General features: G+C 38.6%; 1 protein-coding gene across 1 annotated transcript in view; it reads right to left on the bottom strand.

The window, feature by feature from the left end:
- Stpg2 (sperm tail PG-rich repeat containing 2) overlaps positions 1-13,168 on the bottom strand; it is a 567,583-nt gene that overhangs the window by 436,090 nt on the left and 118,325 nt on the right. The window lies entirely within an intron of this gene.

Genomic DNA, 13,168 nt, shown 5'->3' with positions numbered 1-13,168 from the left:
TAAGCGCATGACTATAATCCAGGCAATTCAGAAGGCTAAGGCATGAGGATAAGGCCAGCCTCAGAAACTCAGTGAGACCCTCAGCAACTTATCAAGAACCTGTCTCAAAATAAACAATAAAAAGGACTGGGAGTAGCTCAGTGGTCGATTCCCTTGATTTCAATCCCTTATACCGCAAAAATAAATAACCCAAATTCTTCTTTTTAAGGGGAGAGTAATGCTAACATTTAATTAATATGTGCAGACAAGTGAATACATCTAAATGAAATAATATTAAGTGTTATAAATCTTGAAATTGGAGAACCCATATAAGATTAATTAATATTATAGTCACAAAGAGAATTCAAATGCCTACTAGGGCCAGGATGGTAAACAAGTGTTGAATGGAAAATGGTATAGTGAAAATCATACCATTCATCTTTATCCCCAAGGGCAACATTTAATCAACCCCAATTGAATATTGTTAATTTTTTTCATGGAAAAAAAGTGAAAATCTGGATTTGTATAGGAAATGCCACAAGCCACAAGTGTTGCCAAATTCACTCAATTTTTAACAATTATAAATTGTCCATAAAATACACCTATGAATTAAATTCAGTTCATAGGCCAATGGATTCCACATTCTTCTCTCTTTTTTATTTATATTGATAGCAGAATGCATTAAAATTCTTATTACACATATAGAGCACAATTTTTCATAACTCTGGTTGTATACAAAGTATATTCACACCAATTCGTGTCTTCATACATGTACTTTAAACAATAAATGATCATCACATTCTGCCATCATTTATAACACCATGCTCTCTCCCTTCCCTTCCAACCCCTCTGCCCTATCAAGAGTTCATCTATTCCTCCCATGCTCCCTCTCCCTATCCCACTATGAATCAGCCTCCTTATATCAAAGAAAACATTCAGCATTTGGTTTTTTGGGATTAGCTAACTTTATTTAGAATTGTCTTCTCTAACTCCATCAATTTACTTGCAAATGCCATGATTTTATCGTCTTTTAGTGCTGAGTAATATTCCATTGTGTATATATGCGATATTCTTTTTATCCATTCATCTATTGAAGGGCATATAGGTTGGTTTCACAGTTTAGCTATTGTGAATTGTGCTGCTATAAACATGGATGTGGCTGTGTCCCTGTAGCATGCTGTTTTTAAGTCCTTTGGGTACAGAACGAGGAGAGGAATAGTTGGGTCAAATGGGGATTCTATTCCAGATTTCCAAGGAATCTCCATACTGCTTTCCATATTGGCTACACCAATTCGCAGTCCCACCACCAGTGTATGAGTGTACTTTTTTCCCCACATCCTCACCAACATTTATTGTTGTTTGTCTTCATAATAGCTACCATTCTGACTGGAGTGAAATGAAATCTTAGAGTAGTTTTGATTTGCATTTATCTAATGATGAACATTTTTCATATATTTGTTGATTGAGTGTATATCATCTTCTGAGAAGTGTCTGCTCAGGTCCTTGGCCCATTTATTCATTGGGTTATTTGTTTTTGTGGTGCTTAGCTTTTTGAGTTCTTTATATACCCTAGAGATTAGTGCTCTATCTGATGTGTGAGGGGTAAAAATTTGCTTCTGAGATGTACGCTCTCTATTTACTTCAAAGATTGTTTCTTTTGCTGAGAAGAAACTTTTTAGTTTGAGCCCATCCCATTTATTCATTCTTGATTTTAATTATTGCACCACAGGAGTCTTATTAAGAAACTTGGGGCCTCATCCCACATGATGGAGATTAGGGCCTACTTTTCTTCTATTATACACAGGGTCTCTGGTTTTATTCCTAACTCTTGATCCATTTTGAGTTGAGATTTGTGCATGGTAAGAGATAGGGTTTTAATTTTATTTTGTTGCATATGGATTTCCAGTTTTCCCAGCACCATTTGTTGAAGACACTATCTTTTCTCTAATGCATGTTTTTGGCTCCCCTTTGTCTAATATAAGTGTAATTTTGTGAGTTAGTCTCTGTGTCCTCTGTTCTATACCATTGGTCTACCAGTCTGTTTTGGTGCCAAACCATGCTGTTTTTGTTACTATTTCTCTGTAGTAAAGTTTAAGTTCTGGTATAGTGATGCCACCTGCTTCAGTCTTCCTGTTAAGGATTCATTTAGCTATTCTGGGTCTCTTATTTTTCCAGATGAATTTCATGATTGCTTTTTCTATTTCTATGAGGAATGTCATTGGAATTTTGATCAGAATTGCATTGAATCTGTATAGTGCTTTTGGAAGTATGTTCATTTTGAGAATATTACTTCTGCCTCTCCAAGAACAAGGTAGATCTTTCCATCTTCTAAAATCTTCTTTGACTTCTTTCTTTAGGGTTCTGTAATTTTCATTATATAGATCTTTCACCTTTTTGTTAAGTTGATTCCTGAGTATTTTATTTTTTGAGGCTATTGTAAATGGGGTAGTTTTCCTAATTTCCATTTCTGTGGATTTATCACTGATATACAGAAATGCCTTTGATTTGTGGTGTTTATTTTATATCCTGCTACTTTGCTGAATTCATAAACAGATCAATTTCAAGTGATGAGATAGCAGAAGCCATCAAAAGTCTAGCAACCAAGAAAAGCCCAGGACCAGATGGATACACAGCCAAGTTCTACAAGACCTTTAAAGAAGAACTAATACCAATACTCTTCAATTTATTTCATGAAATAAAAAAGAGGGAACACTTCCAAACTCATTCTATGAGGCTAATATCACCCTCATCCCAAAACCAGGCAAAGACACATCAAAAAAAAGAAAAAGAAAAAGAAGACTTTAGACCAATATGTTTAATGAACATAGATGCAAAAATTCTCAATAAAATTCTGGCAAATCGAATACAAAAACATATCAAAAAGATCATGCACCTTGATCCAGTGGGATTCATCCCAGGGATTTAAGGTTGGCTCAACATACAGAAATCAATAAATGTAATTAAATTACATCAATAGACTGAAAGATAAGAATCATATGATCATCTCAATAGATGCAGAAAAAGCATTTGACAAAATACAGCACCCCTTTATGTTCAAAACACTAGAAAAATTAGGGATAACAGGAACATATCCCAACGTCATAAAGGCTATCTATGCTAAGTCCCGGGCCAACATTATTCTAGATGTAGAAATAATGAAGGCATTCCCCCTAAAAACTGGAACAAAACAGGGATGTCCTCTTTCACCACTTTTAATTAACATAGTTCTTGAAACATTGGCCAAGCAATCAGATAGATGAAAGAAATGAAAGGGATACACATAGGAAAAGAAGAACTCAAATTGGCACTATTTGCTGATAATATGATTCTATACCTAGAAGACCGTAAAAGTTCCACCACATTCTTCTTTTTAATATTTAAGTAAAAATATTTTGAAAACATATCTCTAAATATGTCTAAATTAAATATAAATTCCTTCATATAGCTCTAGATTTTGCAAAATTAAAGTCTAAAAGAGGTTTGACAAATGAATTTCAATTTTTATGCCTATAGTATTATCAGTGAAATTATAATGTTTATAATTATAAGTGGTCAGCAAGGACTCATGATCTTTATAGATACTGATAGTTATTATAACTAGGATTTTCTAGGGCTGAAATAATCTCTGAAACTGTGAAATAAAGGGATCCAATTACTAATGTTTACTTTCACTAGATTATTGTGCAGTGATAAGACTACTGAGTCACATCAAACATTGCCTCGTTGTATAAAGAGAATGATTTTTTCTTCATAATTCTCATCATTATGAGACAGAATATAGAACTTCCTATTATATGCACAAGTTAGTGAATCAGTAAATTAGAATTTCCTGTGCTCCAGTCCTCAGAAATTATGAAGGAAGGGTTGGTATCAATCAAAAAATGTAGTATGAATATAGGCTCAGATGACCAGATTTATTTACCAGATGAATAAGATAGCAGATCAAGTCATAAATTCATGAACACACCAGAATAAGAACTTTCTAACTCTGATGAAATCTCCACATCAATTTCCTAAGAATGTAGAATCAAAAAGATGTTAAGAAAATTCTCATTTCCTAAACTGAGGCTACATATAATTATTTAAGATCATTGAAACAAATAAGCTATTTGCTATGATTTGAGAGTATACCCCAAAAGTTCATGTATTAGAATTTAAATTCCTCAATGCAGCAATGTTAGGAGGTAGTGTCTATTGGGTTGGAGGGTGGAGATCCTGGGTGAGGATCCCTTCAAGATGTCTTTCTCACTGGAAGGAGTTAGCTATCATGGGAATTTGGCCCTGTTTCTCTCTTCTGCACATGGACACTTGCCCTTTCACTTTCTGCTATGAGTTGAAGCACTCTGAGGCCCTTACTAGATGTGGCTGCTCAATCTTGGACTTTCCAGTCTCTTTAACTATGTGCCAAAACAAAAAACTTCTTTTCTTTATAAATTATCCAAACTTATGTATTATTTATGCAAAAAGAAAATGGACTAAGATGGCATTTAATATTTAAGATGTGGAAATTCCTTGTCTATACCTTCAGTAATAATGCTTCTTAAAGTTTCGAACCTTCGCACTCCTTAATGATCAATCAGTGCACATTAATGTCATCAATTTTAGGTAATGTTTTTAAAATATATTTTTAATTTTCTTGATTATAAAAATCAAGCATACACCTTTTAAATTAGTAATGAAATGTTTTATTTCAATGTGAGGGATAATATTATTTGCACTCTTTATTCAAGGCTGTATGCAACATGATGATGGATAGCCTAATTCATAATTTAGATTATATTTTCAGTTGATTTATCATGCTAGCTTCTATTAAATCTTAAATTTTAGATTTACAATTATATATCATTATGAATGGTACAAAGAGTTTAGTGGCTGTCAGATATGGCTCAATATTCATATTAAACACAAATAGGCCAGAAATTATGGAGAGATGGCTCACTGAAGACTACTGTCAGCACTCTAACAGATAATAAGTTACAACATTTTATAAGCAAAAGTTGGAAGGGTGGGTATTTCAACTTGTAAAACAACAATTGAGTGGATTTCTAATCCACTCTTAAATGGCTTTCAGTCCTGGAAATTATTTCCTCATGCTCTGTTGCAACATTCGGAAGTCATATATATGTTAATTAAATAATACATTTAAGTTTCTTTCTTCAAAGACCCAAGAAGACATTGAACTAAGAAAAAGTCCAAATTTCAGATGCAAGCTAGTTGGAGTGCCGTTTGATTATCTTCAAAAATGTTGAGAAAATATCTTCAATATTAAAACCTAATTGTTTAATATCTTCAATATTAAAACCCAGGCAATTAGTTCAGGCCACTAAAGACACTAATACATCATATGAAAAGACCACAAGAAATCTTAATGACCTTTATCGGCATTGGCTTTATGCTTAATTCCAATAGCTCATCTGATCATCTGCTCTTCATCAAAATTTCTTTTATTAATGTGGTCAAACTGTGTTGTCAATTACTCACTTATTCTTTTTCCATACTCTTTAAATACTTATATTGAATAGAAGTAGGAGAGTGGGCATCTTTGCCTTGCTCTTGATCTTAAAGGAAAAAGTTTTAGCAATATTCACCACTAACTTTGATGTTAGCAGTACACTTGCCATACATGGTTTTTATTAAGCTGAGGTTCACTTCTTCCAGACTTAATTTAGGATTTTTTAATCAATTGATGTTGAATTTTGTAGAAAAAAAAATGCTTTTTCTGCATCTTTTGAGGTGGTTTTAATCTTTTGTTCTGGTAATATAGTAACACATTTATTGATTTGATATGCTGAAGTATCATTACATTCCAACATAAGTCCTACATGATCATGGTATTTGATCCTTTCAGGGTGTTGCAATTTTAATTAAGACCTTCAAAACTGTTTCTATGTGGTTGCATGAATTTACAATCCAATCAATAGTATTTAAGTTTTCTCTTTTCTCTGCATACTTGCCAACACTTATCTATTATCTTTTTAATAACTACCATTATAACAGATATTTCATTTTGTTTTTAATTTGTATTCCCCTAATTACTAATGATGTTGTGCATCATCTCACATACCCATTGATATTTGCATGTCTTCTTTAGAAAAATGTCCATTCAGATCCTTTGTACATTTTTTAATCAGGTTGCTTTTTACTATTGAATTTTGAGTTTTTTATATACTTGAACATTATTGTCTTATCAGATATATGGCTTGTAAATATTTTATCCCCATCCATAGTTTGCTTTTTCTTCCCGTTGTTTCCTTTGCTGTGAAAGAATTTTTTTAATGTGTTACAGTCTGATTTGTTTACTTTAGCTTTTGTTGCCCCATCTTTGGGGATCATATCCAAAACATTATTGCCAAAGTCAATGTCAAGGAGATTTACCCCTATGTTTTCTTTTAAGGGTTTGAAAGTTTGCGGTTTGTGTAAGCCTTTAACTTACTTAGGGGATTAATGCTTGTGTACTATGTAAAATGAACATCCAATATTATTTTTCTGCAAGTAGACTTGTGATTTCCCAACACCATCAAGACCTCTTAGTTCCTTTGTTGAAAATTAGCTGACTATATGCTTCAGTTTATTTCTAGACTCTCCATTCTGTTCCATTGGTCTACATTTCCATTTTTATGCCAGTACCATACCATTTTGAACTATCACATCTTTGTAGTATAATTTGAAATCAGAAAAATGTGAAACCTACGACTTTGTTCTTCTTTCTGAAGATTACTTAGGCAAAATTTTTCTGCTGAAAAACCCACTGAGAGTCATATGTATTCACTGATAGTCCTTTTAAACAAGTTGCTCTTCTCTTGCTGCTTTCAGAATTGTTTTTAACTTTTGTCCATTTTATTAAAATGTTTTACAGTGTGGGTCTCCTTAAATTCATTTTAATTGTTGTCATTTGGTCTTCCTGGATCTAGATTTCCATCTCCTTCCTCAGCTTTGAAAAGTTTTCAGCCATTATTTCTTTGGGTAAGTTTTTGTCTCTTTATCTCTCTTCTTCTAAAGTTCCACTGTGTATATGGATTCTCTTTGTGGTATCACAGTCCTCGAAGCAATCTTCACTCTTTTTTCATTCATTATTTTCTTTGCTTCCCTGACTGGACATTTTCCAATGATATGTCTTTGAGTTTGCTGATCATTTCTTCTGTTTGAGTTAGCCTGCTGCTGAACCCCTTTATTGAATTTTTCAGTTTAATTATTATATTCCTCAGCTCTGTGGTTTCTCTTTGGTTCTTTATTTTTTCTATCTCTGCTGAAATTTTAACTTTGTTCATGCAATGCTCTCCTGACCTGAGTATCTTGATGACTAATAAATTCTTTGTCAAGTAAATCACTTATCTCAATTTCATTAGGGCCAGTTTCTGGAGATTTGTCCTGTTCTTTACCGGAAACATACTTCCCTTTTTCTTCATCATCTTTGTCTCTTTTTGTTGATTTCTACCTATCAGATTAGATAGCCACAATCTCAGTTTTATCTGACAGGAAGTGTGTAGCAGATGAACGTCACCAATTAGCCTGACCAGAGATTCTGAGTGCCTCTCAAATCTTAGTGTTTGTCTAAACTGTTGAGTCTATTCTTAGTGGACCCAGGAGAGTAGGGTGTGATGAATATTATCACTGCCCAAAACAGGCAAGATAGAAGCCAGGTCCTCAAGATGCAGCTGGAAATGTTAGGGTATTAGATTTGTGCCTCAGTTCCTTCTCTTCTCAGGGAAAAGCAGTAGCTGGTTTATCTTCCAGTCATTCTGCACTATACTGGAGAAGGAATCTGTGAAATACCCTGCAATTTGATTCAGAACTCACATTCTTTCAATCTGTTGCTTTTTTCTTTGCCACAGCCAAGCTTCTATTCCCTTATCACCACTCAGATTGCATCAGCACTTAGGAGACAGGTGGGTTAACTAAAAGGCTTGTTTCTATATCTGGAGTAAGCCAGGGGTAAAGCTATAGGAAATACCCACACACACATATGGGCTCTGAAAGAAGTATTGATTGACTGCCCTGCCAGCTGCCAAATTAAATGCTGAATCAATAGAAGCAGCTGGGGTTATCAGAACATTAGATGTGTAGTCAAGCCCCCTCCAAGGAGTTTTCCTGTTTTTTGTTTGCTTGTTGTTTTGTTTGTTTTTCTGTGCTGAGCTAGGGGAATAGCTACTGGAAGTGATCACATACCAGTTTAAACCTTCCTCTTCATTCTCCTTGGTTACAGGGGATTCATGAATGCCAAGCCTCATTTTGTTCATCAGGCTAGCTTCTTCAGGAACCAGACCTTACACAGGAGGTCTGAAAGTACTCCGGAGGTCTAAAAGTACTAACCAGAGTACTCTTGTATGAATAAACTCCTTCCAGGGAGAAACTGTAGACCTGATTTTATCACTGGAGGAAACTGGGAGTAGATGAAATAAGAAGTACCTACACATCAATTTATGCATCCTAGTGGTCTACTCATTACCTCCACCATCACCTCCCAGATATAGGCTAGTTAAGAAGTCCAATCCTTGGGCAGCAACTAGGGAAGTGTGCAGACAAATCCTTTCCAGAGAGAAATCAGGATCTGGGAGTTTATGTTTGTTCACTGTATGTGCTGTGTACCTGGGGAATAGCTGCTGAAAGTGCTCATAACCCTGTTTAAACACACCTAATTGTTCTCTGCATCTTGTCAGATTCCAAATCTACATGATTTAGGAGCCAGTCATTCAGGTAGGGGCTATAAAAGTGGCAATATTTGATATGGAAACAAACTCCTTTCAGGGAGAAACTGGAATCCCAGTTTTATTACTGAAACCAGCCAGGGATAGAAGTTATTACTTGTTTTTTGAAAAATAACCAAAGAAAAATTCTGTATTTTGACTACACAGATTTTGTTACATTATTTTTTATATTTTTCTGCATTATAAAAGTATTTCAAAAAAATTATTCTGAGAATTTAAAATATTAATGAAGTATGTTTTAAGCATGATCTCAAAGGTGAATGGACATGTGATATATAATTGTAGCTTAAAGTTATTCCTGGTGAGGAAGAAACTCTCATAAATATTACAAAGCCCCTTCAACATTGGTTCTCAATTAAATATGGTTATCAGTGTCACCAGAAAAATTCTCTAAAATTACACAAGTCCATCTACCAATCCTACCGATCCAGAAGCTAGTGACAAAAGCATATATAGTTGTTGAAAAGTATTATTCTAATGCACTTCCACTGTATAAAACAACAAGGGCACCCAAGAATGTTCAGAGCAAGGAGGCAGAAGGAATAATTTTCAAGGCTAGAAAGGATGAAACAATATATTATATTCTGGCCCCATTTCTCTTGGCTTTCTATTTTAACCCACAAGATAAAATAGGTACAAGAGTGTACAGAGAAACTCTAGATTCTAAAAAATAAAAAGACACTATCCTGGATAAAATTTGGTGTAATTAGAGATAGCAGCAAAGCAATTTATCCTGCCTGAATAACGAAGTTTATATTAAACTAAAAATTGAAAGAGCAGGCAATTTGTATGTAAGCTTTTGGTATACAAAGCAAAAGAAAGTACATGTAAAAAGTTTCAACTTACTTTCTATGTTAAAGTGCAATTTTTCAAAACTTAAATTAGTTAAACAAGAATAAATTGATGAGGCCCAGCGGCCTGCTGAGGGGCAGAGCCGCCCCCCACCCCCCTCGCCTGCCAGGGAGGGGAAGGGTGACCACCGACAGAAAAGGCCCAGTGGCCCGCGGCGGGACAGAGCTTCCAATCACTCCTGCAAGGTAGGCGGGCCTGGGACCCACCAGCAGAAGAGGAGCAGCCGCCTGCTGAGAGGCTGAGCCGCCCCCTCCCCCTGCGCCGGCATAGTAGAGGGAACTGGGACCAAACACAGAGCAGGCCCAGCGGCCTGCTGAGGGGCAGAGCCGCCCCCCACCCCCCTCGCCTGCCAGGTAGGGGAAGGGTGACCACCGACAGAAAAGGCCCAGTGGCCCGCGGCGGGACAGAGCTTCCAATCACTCCTGCAAGGTAGGCGGGCCTGGGACCCACCAGCAGAAGAGGAGCAGCCGCCTGCTGAGAGGCTGAGCCGCCCCCTCCCCCTGCGCCGGCATAGTAGAGGGAACTGGGACCAAACACAGAGCAGGCCCAGCGGCCTGCTGAGGGGCAGAGCCGCCCCCCACCCCCCTCGCCTGCCAGGTAGGGGAAGGGTGACCACCGACAGAAAAGGCCCAGTGGCCCGCGGCGGGACAGAGCTTCCAATCACTCCTGCAAGGTAGGCGGGCCTGCGACCCACCTGCAGAAGAGGAGCAGCCGCCTGCTAAGAGGCTGAGCCGCCCCCTCCCCCTGCGCCGGCATAGTAGAGGGAACTGGGACCAAACACAGAGCAGGCCCAGCGGCCTGCTGAGGGGCAGAGCCGCCCCCCACCCCCCCTCGCCTGCCAGGTAGGGGAAGGGTGACCACCAACAGAAAAGGCCCAGTGGCCCGCGGCGGGACAGAGCTTCCAATCACTCCTGCAAGGTAGGCGGGCCTGCGACCCACATGCAGAAGAGGAGCAGCCGCCTGCTGAGAGGCTGAGCCGCCCCCTCCCCCTGCGCCGGCATAGTAGAGGGAACTGGGACCAAACACAGAGCAGGCCCAGCGGCCTGCTGAGGGGCAGAGCCGCCCCCCACCCCCCTCGCCTGCCAGGTAGGGGAAGGGTGACCACCGACAGAAAAGGCCCAGTGGCCCGCGGCGGGACAGAGCTTCCAATCACTCCTGCAAGGTAGGCGGGCCTGCGACCCACCGGCAGAAGAAGAGCAGCGGCCTGCTGAGAGGCAGAGCCGCCCCCTCCCCCCCGCGCCTGCAAGGTAGTCGGAACTGAGACCACCATCAGAACAGGTCAGACCTGCAACCGAGAGACAGAACAGGCCCAGTGGCCTGAGGAAGGGTAGAGCCGCCCCCCCCCACACACGCCTGCAAAGTAGGCGGACCTGCGACCCACTGGCAGTACAGCCCCAGAGGCCTGCAGAGGGGCAGTGCCGCTGCCTGCGCCTGCAAAGTAGACAGAACTGCGACCACCGACAGAACAAGCCTAGCGGCCCGCAGAGGGACAGAGCCGCCGCCCGCGCCTGCAAGGTCGGCGGACCTGCTACCGACTGGCAGAGCAGGCCCAGCGGCCTGCCGGCGTGGTAGGCACATTGCCTAAATTGGAGGAGGTGCAGAGCCGCCGCCCGCGCCTGCGAGGGAGACTTTGCAACTATACAAGACCAATATAAATATATAGGGGGAAAATTCAATAGCACAACAGTTTCACCAAGAAGAAAGGAACGCGAACAGTATGAAGAGACAAGGAAAGAAAGGACCACAAGCATTGCAGGTCAACTCAACGTTAGAAGAGGTAATAGCTGCAGCTGATGGAATGTCAGATAAAGAATTCAGGATATACATGCTTCAGATGATCTGGAGTCTCAAGGAAGACATCAGACAGCAAAATCAGACAATGAAAGATCACTTCAACAATGAATTACATAAACAAATCCAAGAAGCAAAAGATCAACTATACAGGGAAATAGAGGTTATAAAAAACAAACAAACAGAAATCCTAGAAATGCAGGAAGCAATAAGCCAACTTAAAAACTCAATTGAGAATACTACCAGCAGAGTAGAACACTTAGAAGACAGAACATCAGACAATGAAGATAAAGTATTTCAACTTGAAAAGAACATAGACAGCTCAGCAAGACTGTTAAGAAACCATGAGCAGAACATCCAAGAAATATGGGATAACATCAAGAGACCAAATTTAAGAGTCATTGGGATACAGGAAGGAACAGAGTTTCAAACCAAAGGAATGAGCAATCTATTCAATGAAATAATCCGAGAAAACTTCCCAGACTTGAAGAAGGAGACAGAACCCCAAATCCTAGAAGCCTACAGGACACCGAGTGTGCAAAATCATAAGAGACCCACACCTAGACACATTATAATGAAGATGCCCAACATACAGAATAAGGAGAGAATTTTAAAAGCTACAAGAGAAAGGAAGCAGATCACATTTAGGGGTAAGCCAATCAGGATAACAGCTGATCTTTCAACACAGACTCTGAAAGCTAGAAGATCCTGGAATAACATATTTCAAACACTGAAAGAAAATGGGTTCCAACCAAGAATTGTGTTACCAGCGAAATTAAGCTTCAGGATGGAAGATGAAATTAAAACCTTCCACGATAAACAAAAGTTAAAAGAATTTGCAGCTAGAAAACCATCTCTTCAAAACATCCTTGGCAAAACATTACAGGAAGAGGAAATGGAAAATAACAATGAAAACCAACAGTGGGAGGTAGGACACTAAAGGGGGGGAAAATAATCAAAGTGGAAAACAAACCATGTTTAGTAACATAAATAAACAAATATGGCTGGAAGAACAACCCATATCTCAATAATAACCCTAAATGTTAATGGCTTAAACTCACCAATCAAGAGACACAGGCTAGTAGAATGGATCACAAAACAAGACCCAACAATATGCTGCCTACAGGAGACGCATTTGATAGGAAAAGACATACATAGGCTGAAGGTGAAAGGTTGGGAAAAATCATATCACTCATATGGACTTCGGAAACAAGCAGGAGTATCCATACTCATATCAAATAAAATACATTTTAAGCCAAAGTTAATCAAAAGGGATAAAGAGGGACACTACATACTGCTCAAGGGAACCATACACCAACAAGACATAACAATCATAAATATATATGCCCCAAACAATGGTGCAGCTATGTTCATCAAACAAACTCTTCTCAAGTTCAAGAGTCTAATAGACCACCATACAATAATCATGGGAGACTTCAACACACCTCTATCACCACTGGACAGATCTTCCAAACAAAAGTTGAATAAGGAAGCTATAGAACTCAATAACACAATTAATAACCTAGACTTAATTGACATATATAGAATATACCACCCAACATCAAGCAGTTACACTTTTTTCTCAGCAGCACATGGATCCTTCTCAAAAATAGATCATATATTATGTCACAGGGAAACTCTTAGACAATACAAAGGAGTAGAGATAATACCATGCATCCTATCTGATCATAATGGAATGGAACTGAAAATCAACGATAAAAGAAGGAAGGAAAAAGAATACATCACTTGGAGAATGAACAATAGGTTACTGAATGATCAATGGGTTATAGAAGACATCAAGGAGGAAATTAAAAAATTCTTAGAGATTAATGAAAACACAG

Source organism: Marmota flaviventris, chromosome 7 (genome assembly GCF_047511675.1).
Source record: "Marmota flaviventris isolate mMarFla1 chromosome 7, mMarFla1.hap1, whole genome shotgun sequence".
Lineage (NCBI taxonomy): Eukaryota > Metazoa > Chordata > Mammalia > Rodentia > Sciuridae > Marmota > Marmota flaviventris.
This window is presented reverse-complemented; position numbering and strand designations above follow the sequence as displayed.